The sequence below is a fragment of the Crinia signifera genome, chromosome 11 (genome assembly GCF_055691185.1).
Source record: "Crinia signifera chromosome 11, ASM5569118v1, whole genome shotgun sequence".
Lineage (NCBI taxonomy): Eukaryota > Metazoa > Chordata > Amphibia > Anura > Myobatrachidae > Crinia > Crinia signifera.
This window is the reverse complement of record NC_139227.1, coordinates 78,162,740-78,180,303: the sequence shown is the minus strand read 5'-3', so window position 1 is coordinate 78,180,303 and position 17,564 is coordinate 78,162,740. Positions and strand designations below refer to the sequence as shown.

The following is a 17,564-nucleotide window of genomic DNA, read 5'->3' as shown; positions in this document are numbered from 1 at the left end:
GCTAATGAGCTCAACTAAAGAGGATGCATACAAAAATAAAAGGAGAGGACAAAGAAAAGAACCTTGCGGGAAACATACTATTAGTGGAAGAGGGGTGAGGTAGAGTCCTGAGAGGAGACAGATAAGCAATGGACAGATAGGTAGGAAGAGGTTGTAAACAATGAGCTCAAGAAGTTTGGATGCATAGCTATGCTTGGGGCATGCATAGAATTGGTTGAACAATAAAGATATGAGACATGCAATTGAAAACAGTCAGAAAAATAGAATGAACGTCTTAAGTGATGCTCCAAATTGACTATCAAAGTATGTGAACAAATTGAAATAGATCTCTTTACTTTCGACTTGATGAAACTACTTTACATATGGTCATGCAAATTAAGTTTTAGTAGCTTTAACAATAAAGAACTGGTAGGCCCCAGTGAGATTTGAACTCACTCTAACCCCTGAGCTATGAAGCCTTACATGAGAATGTATGTTTAAAAAAAAATCATGCATTTGTGGGGCTTCAAAGAAATCAAATTTGAAATTTAATTTTTGATTTTAATTTGTAGCTCTTTGACCCAATGGACACTGTTTACAAATGACTGATTCTGAATCATTTGCAATCTCCATGCTAAATGCACACATTGAATTTCAAATAGATCTTCTCACTTGAGAAGACCACTGTATATACTGTCATGCAAATTAAGATCACTGTACATGCTTTCATGCAAATTAAGTTTTTGTAAATGAAACAATAAAGAACTGGAAAGCCCCAGTGAGACTTGAACTCACGACCCCTGGTTTACGAGACCAGTGCTCTAAACCCTGAGCTATGAAGCCATGGAGGTGCATTAATTTCTAGACATATATGGTGTCTGTGTACTGGAGGAACATAATCAATTGCAAATTGTACATTTTTTGGCAATTCATGCCAATGTACACTTTTTTCAAATGAAACTCTATGATATATTTCCAATGTGAGTGTTTAAAAAATATTATTATTCTTTTTTTAGTGCCACAAGGGATCTGCGTTGTCCAATTACAGAGCACATAAACAAATTTGCAAAAAACAAAACAGTAAAGAGTCTTGGAGGCATGAGTGGTAGAAAGTAAGCAATTGGCAGGAGTGGTAATGAGAAAATGTGGGAATTTAAAGGGAGATAAGGTCATAGATGGAAATGGGAGAGGAGAAAGCGAGAAAGGAGAACTAGGTCTGTAGTGATTGTAGTGATTGACGGTCTGTAGTGCCATCAATATATAATGCAGTTGTGGAAGATGACGCAGTGTGGAGGGTGGTAAGATAATCAGGTCAGTCTTAGACGTGTTTAGTTTCACAAAGCGCTGGGACATCCAAGAAGAGATAGCTGATAGACTGGTGGAGATACGAGTGAGTAAAAGTCTGGGGAGACAAGGTAGATTTGAGTATCAGCAGCAAAAAGATGATATTGTCAGTCAAAAAAGCTAATGAGCTCAACTAAAGAGGATGCATACAAAAAGAAAAGGATAGGACAAAGAAGATAACCTTGCGGGAAACATACTATTAGTGGAAGAGGGGTGAGGTAGAGTCCTGAGAGGAGACAGATAAACAATGAACAGATAGGTAGGAAGAGGTTGTAAACAATGAGCTCAAGGAGTTTAGATGCATAGCTATGCTTGGGGCATGCATAGAATTGGTTGAACAATATAGATATGAGACATGCAATTGAAAACAGTCAGAAAAATAGAATGAACGTCTTAAGTGATGCTCCAAATTGACTATCAAAGTATGTGAACAAATTGAAATAGATCTCTTTACTTTCGACTTGAGCAAACTACTTTACATATGGTCATGCAAATTAAGTTTTAGTAGCTGTAACAACAAAGAACTGGGAGGCCCCAGTGAGATTTGAACTCACGACCCCTGGTTTACGAGACCAGTGCTCTAACCCCTGAGCTATGAAGCCTTACATTAGAATGTGTGTTTAAAAAAAATCATGCATTTGTGGGGTTTCAAAGAAATCAAATTTGAAATTTAATTTTGGATTTAAATTTGTAGCTCCTTGACCCAATGGACACTGTTTACAAATGACTGATTCTGAATCATTTGCAATCTCCATGCTAAATGCATACATTGAACTTGAAATAGATCTTCTCACTTGAGACTTGAGAAGACCACCGTATATACTGTCATGCAAATTAAGATCACTGTACATATTGTCATGCCAATTAAGTTTTTGTAAATGTAACAATAAAGAACTGGCAGGCCCCAGTGAGACTTGAACTCACGACCCCTGGTTTACGAGACCAGTGCTAGAGATATATGGTGTCTGTTAACTGGTGGAACATAATCAATTCCAAATTGTACATTTTTTGGCAATTCATGCCAATGTACACTTTTTTCAAATGAAACTCTATGATATATAGATTTCAGTATCAGCAGCAAAAAGATGATATTGTCAGTCAAAAAAGCTAATGAGCTCTACTAAAGAGGATGCATACAAAAAGCAAAGGAGAGGACAAAGAAAAGAACCTTGCGGGAAACATACTATTAGTGGAAGAGGGGTGAGGTAGAGTCCTGAGAGGAGACAGATAAACAATGAACAGATAGGTAGGAAGAGGTTGTAAACAATGAGCTCAAGGAGTTTGGATGCATAGCTATGCTTGGGGCATGCATAGAATTGGTTGAACAATAAAGATATGAGACATGCAATTAAAAACAGTCAGAAAAATAGAATGAACGTCTTAAGTGATGCTCCAAAGTGACTATCAAAGTATGTGAACAAATTGAAATAGATCTCTTTACTTTCGACTAGAGCAAACTACTTCACATATGGTCATGCAAATTAAGTTTTAGTAGCTGTAACAATAAAGAACTGGTAGACCCCAGTGAGATTTGAACTCACAACCCCTGGTTTACAAGACCAGTGTTCTAACCCCTGAGCTATGAATCCTTACATGAGAATGTATGTTTAAAAAAAATTCATGCATTTGTGGGGTTTCAAAGAAATCAAATTTGAAATTTAATTTTGGATTTTAATTTGTAGCTCCTTGACCCAATGGACACTGTTTACAAATGACTGATTCTGAATCATTTGCAATCTCCATGCTAAATGCACACATTGAACTTGAAATAGATCTTCTCATTTGAGACTTGAGAAGACCACTGTATATACTGTCATGCAAATTAAGATCACTGTACATACTGTCATGAAAAAAATTAAGTTTTTGTAAATGTAACAATAAAGAACGGGCAGGCCTCAGTGAGATTTGAACTCACGACCCCTGGTTTACAAGACCAGTGCTCTAACCCCTGAGATATGAAGCCTTACATGGGCATGTGCTTTTCAATAAAAATCATGCATTTGTGGGGTGTCAAAGAATTCAGATTTGAAATGTAATTTTTGATTATAATTTGTAGCTCTTTGACCCAATGGACACTGTTTACAAATGACCGATTCTGAATCATTTGCAATTTCCATGCTTAATGCACACATTGAAATTGATGTAGATCTCCTCAGTTGAGACTTCAGCAGACTACTGTATATAGGTTCATGCAAATTAAGTTTTAGTAGACGTAACAATGAAGAACTGGAAGGCCCCAGTGAGACTTGAACTCACAACCCCTGGTTTACGAGACCAGTGCTCTAACCCCTGAGCTATGAAGCCTTACATTAGAATGTGTGTTTAAAAAAAATCATGCATTTGTGGGGTTTCAAAGAAATCAAATTTGAAATTTAATTTTGGATTTAAATTTGTAGCTCCTTGACCCAATGGACACTGTTTACAAATGACTGATTCTGAATCATTTGCAATCTCCATGCTAAATGCATACATTGAACTTGAAATAGATCTTCTCACTTGAGACTTGAGAAGACCACCGTATATACTGTCATGCAAATTAAGATCACTGTACATATTGTCATGCCAATTAAGTTTTTGTAAATGTAACAATAAAGAACTGGCAGGCCCCAGTGAGACTTGAACTCACGACCCCTGGTTTACGAGACCAATTCTAGATATATATGGTGTCTGTTAACTGGTGGAACATAATCAATTGCAAATTGTACATTTTTTGGCAATTCATGCCAATGTACACTTTTTTCAAATGAAACTCTATAGGTGCTTACACACGTACAGATTTTCTGTCTGATCTATCTGTAGGGAACAAAAACCTGGAAATGTATGGGAGAAAATGACAATCAAAAAATTGTTCCCAAACACTTGAAAACAGACAGTGATCAGTCAGACAAATTGTTTAATCGTTCTGATATAACAAATCTATCAAAGCATATTTTTTTTTCTGTTTTCCTGCATTTGGGTGGAAATTTTTGATTGTCATATGCTCCCATACATTTCCAGGTTTTTGTTCCCACCAGATAGATCAGACAGAAAATCTGTATGTGTGTACGCACCTTTAGATATATAGATTTCAGTATCAGCAGCAAAAAGATGATATTGTCAGTCAAAAAAGCTAATGAGCTCTACTAAAGAGGATGCATACAAAAAGCAAAGGAGAGGACAAAGAAAAGAACCTTGCGGGAAACATACTATTAGTGGAAGAGGGGTGAGGTAGAGTCCTGAGAGGAGACAGATAAACAATGAACAGATAGGTAGGTAGAGGTTGTAAACAATGAGCTCAAGGAGTTTGGATGCATAGCTATGCTTGGGGCATGCATAGAATTGGTTGAACAATAAAGATATGAGACATGCAATTAAAAACAGTCAGAAAAATAGAATGAACGTCTTAAGTGATGCTCCAAAGTGACTATCAAAGTATGTGAACAAATTGAAATAGATCTCTTTACTTTCGACTAGAGCAAACTACTTCACATATGGTCATGCAAATTAAGTTTTAGTAGCTGTAATAATAAAGAACTGGTAGACCTCTGTGAGATTTGAACTCACAACCCCTGGTTTACAAGACCAGTGTTCTAACCCCTGAGCTATGAATCCTTACATGAGAATGTATGTTTAAAAAAAATCATGCATTTGTGTGGTTTCAAAGAAATCAAATTTGAAATTTAATTTTGGATTTTAATTTGTAGCTCCTTGACCCAATGGACACTGTTTACAAATGACTGATTCTGAATCATTTGCAATCTCCATGCTAAATGCACACATTGAACTTGAAATAGATCTTCTCATTTGAGACTTGAGAAGACCACTGTATATACTGTCATGCAAATTAAGATCACTGTACATACTGTCATGAAAAAAATTAAGTTTTTGTAAATGTAACAATAAAGAACGGACAGGCCTCAGTGAGATTTGAACTCACGACCCCTGGTTTACAAGACCAGTGCTCTAACCCCTGAGCTATGAAGCCTTACATGGGCATGTGCTTTTCAATAAAAATCATGCATTTGTGGGGTGTCAAAGAATTCAGATTTGAAATGTAATTTTTGATTATAATTTGTAGCTCTTTGACCCAATGGACACTGTTTACAAATGACCGATTCTGAATCATTTGCAATTTCCATGCTTAATGCACACATTGAAATTGACGTAGATCTCCTCAGTTGAGACTTCAGCAGACTACTGTATATAGGTTCATGCAAATTAAGTTTTAGTAGATGTAACAATAAAGAACTGGAAGGCCCCAGTGAGACTTGAACTCACGACCCCTGGTTTACGAGACCAGTGCTCTAACCCCTGAGCTATGGAGCCCTGGAGGTGCGTTAATTTCTAGACATATATGGTGTCTGTGTACTGATGGAACATAATCAATTGCAAATTGTACATTTTTTTGAAATTCATGCCAATGTACACTTTTTTCAAATGAAACTCTATGATATATTTTCAATGATAGTGTTTAAGAAATATTATTATTCTGTATTTAGTGCCACAAGGGATCTGCGTTGTCCAATTACAGAGCACATAAACAAATTTGCAAAAAACAAAACAGTAAAGAGTCTTGGAGGCATGAGTGGTAGAAAGTAAGCAATTGGCAGGAGTGGTAATGAGAAAATGTGGGAATTTAAAGGGAGATAAGGTCATAAATGTAAATGGTAGAGGAGAAAGTGAGGGCTTTGTAAATGAGTGTGAGAAGCTTGAATTGGATTCTGAAAGTGAAGGGGAGCCAGTGACACCCATGTAAGAAAGGGGAGGTGGATGTAGTACATTTAAATAGAAAAATAAGCCTGGCTGCAGCATTGAGATTACATTGGAGTGGGGATAGATATTAACCAGGGATTCCACATAGGAGGAGATTAAGGAAGTCCAGACACTAGATGACTAGTGATGATAAGGGTCTTAGTAGCATCCTGGGTGAGAAATGGTCTGATCCTGGAAATACTTTTGAGATAAAAATGTTAGGTTTGGCAAATGTGCTGAATGTGTGGTTTGACGGAGAAGGAATAGTCAAGTATTGCTATCACACAGCACACTTGGGAACTAGAAGAGTCTGTAGTGCCATCAATATATAATTCAGTTGTGGAAGATGACGCAGTGTGGAGGGTGGTAAGATAATCATGTCAGTCTTAGACGTGTTTGGTTTCACAAAGCGCTGGGACATCCAAGAAGAGATAGCTGATAGACTGGTGGAGATACGAGTGAGTAAAAGTCTGGGGAGACAATGTAGATTTGAGTATCAGCAGCAAAAAGATGATATTGTCAGTCAAAAAAGCTAATGAGCTCAACTAAAGAGGATGCATACAAAAAGAAAAGGAGAGGACAAAGAAAAGAACCTTGTGGGAAACATACTATTAGTGGAATAGGGGTGAGGTAGAGTCCTGAGAGGAGACAGATAAACAATGAACAGATAGGTAGGAAGAGGTTGTAAACAATGAGCTCAAGGAGTTTGGATGCATAGCTATGCTTGGGGCATGCATAGAATTGGTTGAACAATAAAGATATGAGACATGCAATTGAAAACAGTCAGAAAAATAGAAAGAACGTCTTAAGTGATGCTCCAAATTGACTATCAAAGTATGTGAACAAATTGAAATAGATCTCTTTACTTTCAACTTGAGCAAACTACTTTACATATGGTCATGCAAATTAAGTTTTAGAAGCTGTAACAATAAAGAACTCAGTGAGATTTGAACTCACGACCCCTGGTTTACGAGACCAGTGCTCTAACCCCTGAGCTATGAAGCCTTACATGAGTATGTATGTTTAAAAAAAATCATGCATTTGTGGGGTTTCAAAGAAATCAAATTTGAAATTTAATTTTGGATTTTAATTTGTAGCTCCTTGACCCAATGGACACTGTTTACAAATGACTGATTCTGAATCATTTGCAATCTCCATGCTAAATGCATACATTGAACTTGAAATAGATCTTCTCACTTGAGACTTGAGAAGACCACCGTATATACTGTCATGCAAATTAAGATCACTGTACATATTGTCATGCCAATTAAGTTTTTGTAAATGTAACAATAAAGAACTGGCAGGCCCCAGTGAGACTTGAACTCACGACCCCTGGTTTACGAGACCAGTGCTAGATATATATGGTGTCTGTTAACTGGTGGAACATAATCAATTGCAAATTGTACATTTTTTGGCAATTCATGCCAATGTACACTTTTTTCAAATGAAACTCTATAGGTGCTTACACACGTACAGATTTTCTGTCTGATCTATCTGTAGGGAACAAAAACCTGGAAATGTATGGGAGAAAATGACAATCAAAAAATTGTTCCCAAACACTTGAAAACAGACAGTGATCAGTCAGACAAATTGTTTAATCGTTCTGATATAACAAATCTATCAAAGCATATTTTTTTTTCTGTTTTCCTGCATTTGGGTGGAAATTTTTGATTGTCATATGCTCCCATACATTTCCAGGTTTTTGTTCCCACCAGATAGATCAGACAGAAAATCTGTATGTGTGTACGCACCTTTAGATATATAGATTTCAGTATCAGCAGCAAAAAGATGATATTGTCAGTCAAAAAAGCTAATGAGCTCTACTAAAGAGGATGCATACAAAAAGCAAAGGAGAGGACAAAGAAAAGAACCTTGCGGGAAACATACTATTAGTGGAAGAGGGGTGAGGTAGAGTCCTGAGAGGAGACAGATAAACAATGAACAGATAGGTAGGTAGAGGTTGTAAACAATGAGCTCAAGGAGTTTGGATGCATAGCTATGCTTGGGGCATGCATAGAATTGGTTGAACAATAAAGATATGAGACATGCAATTAAAAACAGTCAGAAAGGGGGCGTGGTCTGGACAGCAAGCTGTACAGACGTGCTGCGGGGAGCTCCTGAAAACTTTATTAAAAAAAAGCCCTTTTCCCTACCTTCCCGTCCTTGAAAGCATCCCCACCGACAGCTTTCTCCTCCCCCCGGTCTCCGGTGACTGTGCGCCACTGCTGCGGAGCCGGAGTGCCTTTTTTAAGGCACTTGCAGGTTGCGGCCTAGGCCGCAGCACGGAGCCGGGGCCTCGATTTATACGCCGACCCGAACGGCGAGTGACGGGCCGGAACTAAACGGAGGCGGCCGGCGGCAGACTAAGAGCCGGCAGAGACTGCCTGGCTCAGCGCCAAAACAGGGGGTGGCATCCTCCCCTGCCCGACCTACGCTACAAACCCGACCGCAGCCTGAGCACTTGCCGGTGGGAGAAGCCAGGACGCCAGGACGCCATCTTAACTACTAATCCCCACGCGGATCTGGAGACCCACAGCCGGCGGTGAGTGAAAGCAGGGGGGAGCACCTAGGTCCCCTCTCCCCTCCACAGCCTGTCAGCAGTACAGGGGGAGCAGGGCTGTCGCTGTGCACCCCCCTGGCGTGCGCACACCACCATCTCCCAGTCACCTCGTGTCCCCACTCTATTCTGGGACCCCTGCTGCCCCCCTGTACCTGGGCCTCTCTGGGTCCCCCCCTTGGACCCTTGCCACACACCACCCATAAGCCCTGTGCTCCAGCAGAACCCACTGCCCTGCTACAAACTGAGCCTGCTGTTACATTGAAAGTGGGCCCTGCACAGCTCATATTACAAGTCCGGATCTGCACAGCCTGGGCTCTCCAGGATAAAGTAAGACCCTTGGAAGTGACCCACAGCTACCTCTGGCAGAAGCCCCCCCTCAACGTTATCCCCAGCTTCTTCGCCATGGCCCGTGCTGGCCTCTGGGTTATGCCGCCTGGCATGTGAACTAACTGTCTGCCCCCCATGAGGCACATTGCTGACTAGCTAAGACAGTAAGCTGCCCTGTACCATATGCAAAGCTGAGTGCCTTCTGACCGTCTATAAACAACCCTGCCCTCATTGATCTGAGTTTTGCGCCCTCCGTCCACTCACAAGCCCATCATGCCTCCCAAAAGAAGTAAAGTCACTAAAGCGGTGCCCCAGATCCCCTTCTTTAAGCCTTCACCTAGAGGCCCCGGGGGTGGGCAGGGGCCTGGCGTATCACCAGCTGGCCCCCACAAGGCTGCTACCCCCGCGGAAAATCGGCCCCCCTCCCCTGTGGCCCAACCGGGACCCCCACACCGCACCGAGATCCCAGACGACGCTGCATTGACAGTGGGCAACCTGAAGATCCTGCTCACCCAAATGAAGGACGAGGTGTCGTCCGAAATACGCCTGTCATTGCAATCCTGTCAACGCTCAATTGATGACCTGGGAGATCGTACGGATGCATTAGAAACCAAAATGGAGGAGATGGTACATTCCCACAACGAGTTAATCGACTCTCACTCCTCACTCGAGGAAGAAGTGAGCGCCTTGCGCGATAAAATTACGGATATGGAGGACAGGTCTAGGAGGAACAACCTCAAAATCAGAGGCATCCCTGAAAACATATCCAACAGCAGCCTTAATGATCATGTTTTGGACATTTTCAGGAAACTGTTACCATCTGTCTCCGCTGCTGACCTCCTGTTGGACAGGGTCCATAGACTTCCCAAGGCCAGATCTGCCCCGGAGGATGCCCCACGTGACGTATTGATGCGCGTCCACTACTTCCACATCAAGGAGGCCCTCCTGAAGGCAGCGAGACCCTCGGCTGACTCCGCAGCAATACTAGGCCCGCTACAGCTCTTCGGTGACTTCTCCAGAGCCACCCTGCTAAAACGGCGCTCCTTACAGCCTGTCACCTCAGCTTTAAGAAAGGCCAACATCCTATACCGCTGGGCATTTCCGACCCGTCTCCTCATCCAAAGGGAGGGCTCCACAATAGCCATTACCTCGGTGGAAGAGGGCATGAAACTCCTGGCGAAATGGAATCTGCACGATCCCCCCCCTGCGGCCTCTCCAGCCCGAAGACTTCAGCAGGACTGGTCTTCGGTGGAGTAATGTATACAGTTATCCTAGTAGCCAAGAAGGACTGGGTTAAGCTAGTTGTTATGTTATTTATTTCCCTTTACGCTATAATTGATTTATCGATTCTTTAACAGTTTTTAAGGCAAATGCTTTATCTTATTTCATAAGCAATAGTATATTGGATTAGAACATATTGACACGTTATGGTTTAGCCTTTAGCCCAGTTATATAGCCTTATATTACCTCCTAGTTAGTTACCATTGTTATTTGGATACTCTGCTAACTGGTGGTATTAAAGTACACGGTTATCCTAGCAGCTAAAAAGGACTGGGTTAATCTAGTTGTTATATTATTTATCTCTCTCTACACTAAAACCGATTAGTCGACGCTTTAGCAGTCTCTAAGGCAAATGTTTTAATTTACTTCATAAACAATAGTCTATTAGATTAGAATATGTTGACTCGTCATGGCTTATCCGCTAGCACAGTTATATAGTTGTATAGCTTTATATTGTCTCCTAGTTAGTTACTACTGTTATTTAGGTACTCTATTAGCTAGGAATTGTGCGAGTGTAAACAGCCCACTGCTTAAATACAGGGCGATGGTTATTTATGTACATGTGTTCTCATGGGGGTTAGGACCACTACCCCCCAAATCTCCCTGATGGGAAGATCACGTTGTGGTCTCCCACTACAACTCCCCGTGGAGTTGCCATTAGGTTTCTTTTATTTTATCTTTCTCCTCTTCTTCTTCTCCTCTTCGGCTTCCTCTTCTCTCTCTGCCCCTCCTCCCTCCCCCCTCCCCTGCGTCAACACCCCTCTCTGGTCCCCCCTGTCATGTCTCCAACTGCTCAGGATTTATGGGATATTGATGAGTGCAAGATATTTAGACAGACTACACGTACTGATACTGACGAAAGGCAGGCTATATCACACCGAACTCCCCCGTAATGATTAATATTATATCATTAAATGCTAAAGGTTTAAACTCCCCCAACAAGAGGAAGTTGGCGCTATCCTATTTTCATAAATTAAAGGCTCACATAGTGGCCGTGCAGGAGACCCACTTTGCTAAGAAAGCCACTCCCAGATTCTGCGATAGCAAATACCCGCACTGCTATACCGCGGACGGCCCTCTCAAAAAAGCTGGAGTGGCCATCCTAATATCAGCGAAGTGCTCATTTTCCGTTTCAAAACAATATGCTGATCCAGAGGGCAGGTTCTTGGTCCTGGTGGGTCTCCTGGACGGGATAGAGGTGACCTTGGTCTCCTGCTATGCCCCCAACACAGGACAACTGAAATTCAGTAGAAAAATGTTCTCCAAAATCCAGGAACACTCTAAGGGTGCACTGTGGATTATGGGAGACTTCAACTTAGTCCCAGATGTAACAATAGATAGATCCCGCACCCCCAACAATAGAGGTATCTCTGATCAAGGACATTCTAGGAGATTTAAACAGCTCATTAATGAGTATGAGCTACACGACGCCTGGCGAGCTAAAAACCCAAACACAAGAGACTACACCTTTTTCTCACATCCCCACCAATCGTACTCGAGAATAGATCTAGCCTTGATTGATAGGTGGTCTTTGGCTTCCTTGGTTAGGGCCGAGATCTTGCCTACCTCCTGGTCGGACCACTCCCCCTTGCGGTTGGTGTGGGATCTGGGCTCATTTAGGGCTCCCCCGGGTCCGTGGCGCCTGGGTCGCTCGGCTCTGTCCCATTCGGAATCCAGGAAAACGATTTTAGACTCAATCACTAGTTATGTTACTGTTAATAACCCGGAGGACACTAGTATTTTTACCCACTGGTGCGCGCTGAAAGCTGTCGTACGTGGCTCAGCGCTACAAGCAGCAGCTAGATTAAAAAGAGCGGAGGAGAGCGAGAGGCGAGTAGCAGATGAAGATCTCCTTAGATTAGAAGCAGCACATAAAACTAACCCTCTGGACAGGGATCTAGGCATACAGCTTACCCGAGCTAGAGATAAAGTAAACGCCCTCTCCTTTAGAGAAGTCCAGAAAAATGTCGAAAAGCTGAATCAACGCTTCTACTTGTTCGGAAACAAGGCGGGGAGACTCCTAGCGAGGAAACTGAGGGGGAGGAGAGCTAAAAATAGGGTTGACCTCCTGATCAACTCTAAGGGAGCTAGAATAATCGACCCTTTTCAGGTTGCGGACACCTTCGCAGACTACTATGCTAAATTATATAACTTGAACTCCGACTCGCACACTCTCCAGCCGACGAACGAAGGGATCACCTCCTTTCTTGACAGTATTAGCTTGCCAGAGCTGGAATCCGAGGTGGGGCAGGCTCTCAACATGCCTTGGTCCAAAATAGAGGTAGAAACCGCCATAGACGGGTTACCCAAGGATAAGGCCCCCGGCCCAGACGGCTACCCCACTAACTTCTATAAATGTTTCAAATATGAACTGAGCCCGTTATTGACCAGCGTCTTCAACGAGGCCTCCCAGTCGGGAGTATTCCCCAGAGAAATGTTAGAGGCCCGGATTGTGACCATCCCTAAGCCCGGTAAACCGCCCACCTCGGTCCAAAACTATAGACCTATTGCACTACTAAACACGGACTTAAAACTATACGCCAAGCTGCTGGCAAACAGACTGGCCCCCCTCCTCCCATTTCTGGTGGGGGGGGACCAGGTGGGCTTTGTGCCAGGGAGACAGGCCCCGGACAACACCCGTAGAGTGTTCAATGTGCTGGAGAGGTGCGATCGGACCAAATCCCCCCTATTGCTGCTGTCACTAGACGCCGAGAAGGCGTTTGACCGACTTCATTGGGGCTATTTAAAAGAAGTACTGAAGCGCTTTGGTGTGGGAGGCAGATTCCTAGACTCAATATTTGCCCTTTACTCCCACCCGTCTGCGAGGGTGTTCGTTAATGGCTGCCTCTCTTCCAGTTTCCCAATATCCAACGGTACCAGACAGGGGTGCCCCCTCTCCCCGTTAATCTTTGTCCTCGCGATGGAGCCCCTAGCAGTTAAAATCAGAACAGATGACCATATCCTAGGCCCGCAGATTGGGACCACCTCCCACAAGATCTGCTTATTCGCAGACGATGTTCTTCTATGCCTTCTGCAACCGGAGAAATCCCTACCAGCGGTACATAAAGTATTAGACGCTTACTCCGCGGTCTCTTACTATAAATTGAACACAAACAAAACAGAAGCCCTACCGATAAATATCCCTTTAGCCACAGTAGCTCGTCTTAAAGATGCATATCGGTACGCCTGGCAGGAGAGAGCCATTAAATATTTAGGGGTACAAGTCGCAAGAGACGCCCACGTAATAGAGTGTAATTTTAACCCGCTCATAAACTCCTTTCAAAAACTTATTAAGGAGTGGTCCCTTCATGAAATTTCATGGCTGGGCAGACTGGCGGCGTCCAAAATGATTCTGCTCCCTAAGCTCCTATACCTATTTCGCGCGATCCCCAGAAACCTTCCCAAGTCGCTACTCTGTAAACTTAACGCACTATTTACTAAATATATATGGAAGGGGTCAAAACCGAGAGTATCAAGGAAAACCATGGCTCTACCTAAGAATCTGGGAGGAGCAGGATACCCCGATTTAGAAACATACCGACAGGCCTGTCTCCTGAGTCAAGCCGGGGACTGGTTTAACTCTCAGAACCCAAAACCCTGGGTCTTAATCGAACAAACCATGGCGAACCAATTCCCTCTTATTGACATGTTCTGGCTCCCCATTAAAAACATCCCCGGAAAGCCGGAGCTTTGTATGGCCACTAGGGCGACACTGGAAGTATGGGCCAGAATTTCAGGATATGTAAGAGAGATTGTCCTTCCAAGCACCAACCTCTCCCTCCCAGCTATTGCAAAAACGATCCCCAACCTAAATTTGGATGTATGGATTAAAGCTGGCATTACAGATCTGGGACATTTGGTCCAAGGGGGGTCTCTGATACAATTCTCAGAGCTGCGGGAGAGGTTTGGGCTTCCCAAGAGCGATTTCTTCAAGTATTTACAAATTAGACACTGGTTATCCGCCCTAAAGGAGGGCACGGACCCCCTCCTGCCAGCCCCCACTCTTATCGCCTCCAGATTGCAGAATGGTTCAAATAAAGGGGGAATTTCCAGATGGTATAATCACCTGATAGCATCATCGAAACAAGGGAAACTCTCCGCCCAGCTTAAGTGGGAGTCTGACCTTAACATCACACTAGATGAGGAAACTTGGGATTCTATCCTATACTCTGGGTTCAAAATGTCCAAATGTCTATTACATTCAGAGATGTTTTTTAAGTTGTGCCATAGGGCCTATTTCACCCCCCTTCGCCTCCACGCTATTTGGCCAGAGGTCTCGCATTTATGTTGGAGAGGATGCGGGGATACTGGGTCGATCCTGCACATATTCTGGCAATGCCCCCTCATTAGGCCCTTCTGGGAGGAAATATCCTCCCTGATCGGGAAAGTGATGAAGTACACGATTCAGCTAGAACCCATTACAGCATTGCTCCATTACACCAGTGTGGTTACGGGAGGCGACCTCTACATCCTAAAACATATCTTGATTGCAGCGAAAGCCACTATAGGGCTCCTATGGAAATCGGCAGAAACCCCCTCGATACGAGGCGTTATTAATAAGGTGCACACACATTTTCTTTACGAAACGGCAAATGTCCGCTACTCCTCGTCAGCCTCCTCAATACACCTGAAATGGCTTAAATGGATGGACTTTAGAGAATCCCAGAGCCTACCAGTTTGCTCTAGCGTAGCTTGGGACGATACCGCATTTCACTCCCCACCTCTCTTGCCAAACTACTAACATGCACATGTCTATAATTTATAATGTACCATGCAATGTCCCCAACCTGTGCTTATATATACCCCTCCCGCCCCCTTTTGTGTCTGTCTCCCCCACCCTGCTCCCCATCTTTCTCCTGCCCCCTCTCTCCCTCCCTCTTTCTTCACTAGACTTCTCTTTTTCACTGTTATTCTAACTGTAATTTCTCTTGGGGCGCAGTCTTATTTAACTAGTATTTAATAGAATGTAAGACAGACAGCTGTATTAGTGGAACTAATGTTTAACAATTCTATGTTGGATTCACTGTTTTACCTCTGTTCCCGATATGTACATGTCTATTCTTTGCCGACCCAATAAAAATTGAATATTTAAAAAAAAAAAAAACAGTCAGAAAAATAGAATGAACGTCTTAAGTGATGCTCCAAAGTGACTATCAAAGTATGTGAACAAATTGAAATAGATCTCTTTACTTTCGACTAGAGCAAACTACTTCACATATGGTCATGCAAATTAAGTTTTAGTAGCTGTAATAATAAAGAACTGGTAGACCCCAGTGAGATTTGAACTCACAACCCCTGGTTTACAAGACCAGTGTTCTAACCCCTGAGCTATGAATCCTTACATGAGAATGTATGTTTAAAAAAAATCATGCATTTGTGTGGTTTCAAAGAAATCAAATTTGAAATTTAATTTTGGATTTTAATTTGTAGCTCCTTGACCCAATGGACACTGTTTACAAATGACTGATTCTGAATCATTTGCAATCTCCATGCTAAATGCACACATTGAACTTGAAATAGATCTTCTCATTTGAGACTTGAGAAGACCACTGTATATACTGTCATGCAAATTAAGATCACTGTACATACTGTCATGAAAAAAATTAAGTTTTTGTAAATGTAACAATAAAGAACGGACAGGCCTCAGTGAGATTTGAACTCACGACCCCTGGTTTACAAGACCAGTGCTCTAACCCCTGAGCTATGAAGCCTTACATGGGCATGTGCTTTTCAATAAAAATCATGCATTTGTGGGGTGTCAAAGAATTCAGATTTGAAATGTAATTTTTGATTATAATTTGTAGCTCTTTGACCAAATGGACACTGTTTACAAATGACCGATTCTGAATCATTTGCAATTTCCATGCTTAATGCACACATTGAAATTGACGTAGATCTCCTCAGTTGAGACTTCAGCAGACTACTGTATATAGGTTCATGCAAATTAAGTTTTAGTAGATGTAACAATAAAGAACTGGAAGGCCCCAGTGAGACTTGAACTCACGACCCCTGGTTTACGAGACCAGTGCTCTAACCCCTGAGCTATGGAGCCCTGGAGGTGCGTTAATTTCTAGACATATATGGTGTCTGTGTACTGATGGAACATAATCAATTGCAAATTGTACATTTTTTGGCAATTCATGCCAATGTACACTTTTTTCAAATGAAACTCTATGATATATTTTCAATGATAGTGTTTAAGAAATATTATTATTCTGTATTTAGTGCCACAAGGGATCTGCGTTGTCCAATTACAGAGCACATAAACAAATTTGCAAAAAACAAAACAGTAAAGTCTTGGAGGCATGAGTGGTAGAAAGTAAGCAATTGGCAGGAGTGGTAATGAGAAAATGTGGGAATTTAAAGGGAGATAAGGTCATAAATGTAAATGGTAGAGGAGAAAGTGAGGGCTTTGTAAATGAGTGTGAGAAGCTTGAATTGGATTCTGAAAGTGAAGGGGAGCCAGTGACACCCATGTAAGAAAGGGGAGGTGGATGTAGTACATTTAAATAGAAAAATAAGCCTGGCTGCAGCATTGAGATTACATTGGAGTGGGGATAGATATTAACCAGGGATTCCACATAGGAGGAGATTAAGGAAGTCCAGACACTAGATGACTAGTGATGATAAGGGTCTTAGTAGCATCCTGGGTGAGAAATGGTCTGATCCTGGAAATACTTTTGAGATAAAAATGTTAGGTTTGGCAAATGTGCTGAATGTGTGGTTTGACGGAGAAGGAATAGTCAAGTATTGCTATCACACAGCACACTTGGGAACTAGAAGAGTCTGTAGTGCCATCAATATATAATTCAGTTGTGGAAGATGACGCAGTGTGGAGGGTGGTAAGATAATCATGTCAGTCTTAGACGTGTTTGGTTTCACAAAGCGCTGGGACATCCAAGAAGAGATAGCTGATAGACTGGTGGAGATACGAGTGAGTAAAAGTCTGGGGAGACAATGTAGATTTGAGTATCAGCAGCAAAAAGATGATATTGTCAGTCAAAAAAGCTAATGAGCTCAACTAAAGAGGATGCATACAAAAAGAAAAGGAGAGGACAAAGAAAAGAACCTTGTGGGAAACATACTATTAGTGGAATAGGGGTGAGGTAGAGTCCTGAGAGGAGACAGATAAACAATGAACAGATAGGTAGGAAGAGGTTGTAAACAATGAGCTCAAGGAGTTTGGATGCATAGCTATGCTTGGGGCATGCATAGAATTGGTTGAACAATAAAGATATGAGACATGCAATTGAAAACAGTCAGAAAAATAGAAAGAACGTCTTAAGTGATGCTCCAAATTGACTATCAAAGTATGTGAACAAATTGAAATAGATCTCTTTAC

General features: G+C 42.2%; 11 non-coding genes across 11 annotated transcripts; all 11 read right to left on the bottom strand.

The window, feature by feature from the left end:
* Positions 1–749: 749 nt before the first annotated feature.
* Positions 750–822, bottom strand: TRNAT-CGU (transfer RNA threonine (anticodon CGU)). The gene has a single exon. It is a non-coding gene; the product is annotated as a tRNA-Thr (tRNA).
* Positions 823–1,852: 1,030 nt separating this feature from the next.
* TRNAT-CGU (transfer RNA threonine (anticodon CGU)) lies at positions 1,853–1,925 on the bottom strand. Its single transcript has one exon. It is a non-coding gene; the product is annotated as a tRNA-Thr (tRNA).
* Positions 1,926–2,839: 914 nt separating this feature from the next.
* TRNAT-UGU (transfer RNA threonine (anticodon UGU)) lies at positions 2,840–2,912 on the bottom strand. The gene has a single exon. It is a non-coding gene; the product is annotated as a tRNA-Thr (tRNA).
* A 301-nt stretch (positions 2,913–3,213) lies between these two features.
* On the bottom strand, positions 3,214–3,286 carry TRNAT-UGU (transfer RNA threonine (anticodon UGU)). The gene has a single exon. It is a non-coding gene; the product is annotated as a tRNA-Thr (tRNA).
* Positions 3,287–3,554: 268 nt separating this feature from the next.
* TRNAT-CGU (transfer RNA threonine (anticodon CGU)) lies at positions 3,555–3,627 on the bottom strand. Its single transcript has one exon. It is a non-coding gene; the product is annotated as a tRNA-Thr (tRNA).
* A 1,587-nt stretch (positions 3,628–5,214) lies between these two features.
* On the bottom strand, positions 5,215–5,287 carry TRNAT-UGU (transfer RNA threonine (anticodon UGU)). The gene has a single exon. It is a non-coding gene; the product is annotated as a tRNA-Thr (tRNA).
* Positions 5,288–5,555: 268 nt separating this feature from the next.
* TRNAT-CGU (transfer RNA threonine (anticodon CGU)) lies at positions 5,556–5,628 on the bottom strand. Its single transcript has one exon. It is a non-coding gene; the product is annotated as a tRNA-Thr (tRNA).
* A 1,358-nt stretch (positions 5,629–6,986) lies between these two features.
* On the bottom strand, positions 6,987–7,059 carry TRNAT-CGU (transfer RNA threonine (anticodon CGU)). Its single transcript has one exon. It is a non-coding gene; the product is annotated as a tRNA-Thr (tRNA).
* An 8,428-nt stretch (positions 7,060–15,487) lies between these two features.
* TRNAT-UGU (transfer RNA threonine (anticodon UGU)) lies at positions 15,488–15,560 on the bottom strand. Its single transcript has one exon. It is a non-coding gene; the product is annotated as a tRNA-Thr (tRNA).
* Positions 15,561–15,860: 300 nt separating this feature from the next.
* Positions 15,861–15,933, bottom strand: TRNAT-UGU (transfer RNA threonine (anticodon UGU)). Its single transcript has one exon. It is a non-coding gene; the product is annotated as a tRNA-Thr (tRNA).
* A 268-nt stretch (positions 15,934–16,201) lies between these two features.
* On the bottom strand, positions 16,202–16,274 carry TRNAT-CGU (transfer RNA threonine (anticodon CGU)). Its single transcript has one exon. It is a non-coding gene; the product is annotated as a tRNA-Thr (tRNA).
* Positions 16,275–17,564: the final 1,290 nt, after the last annotated feature.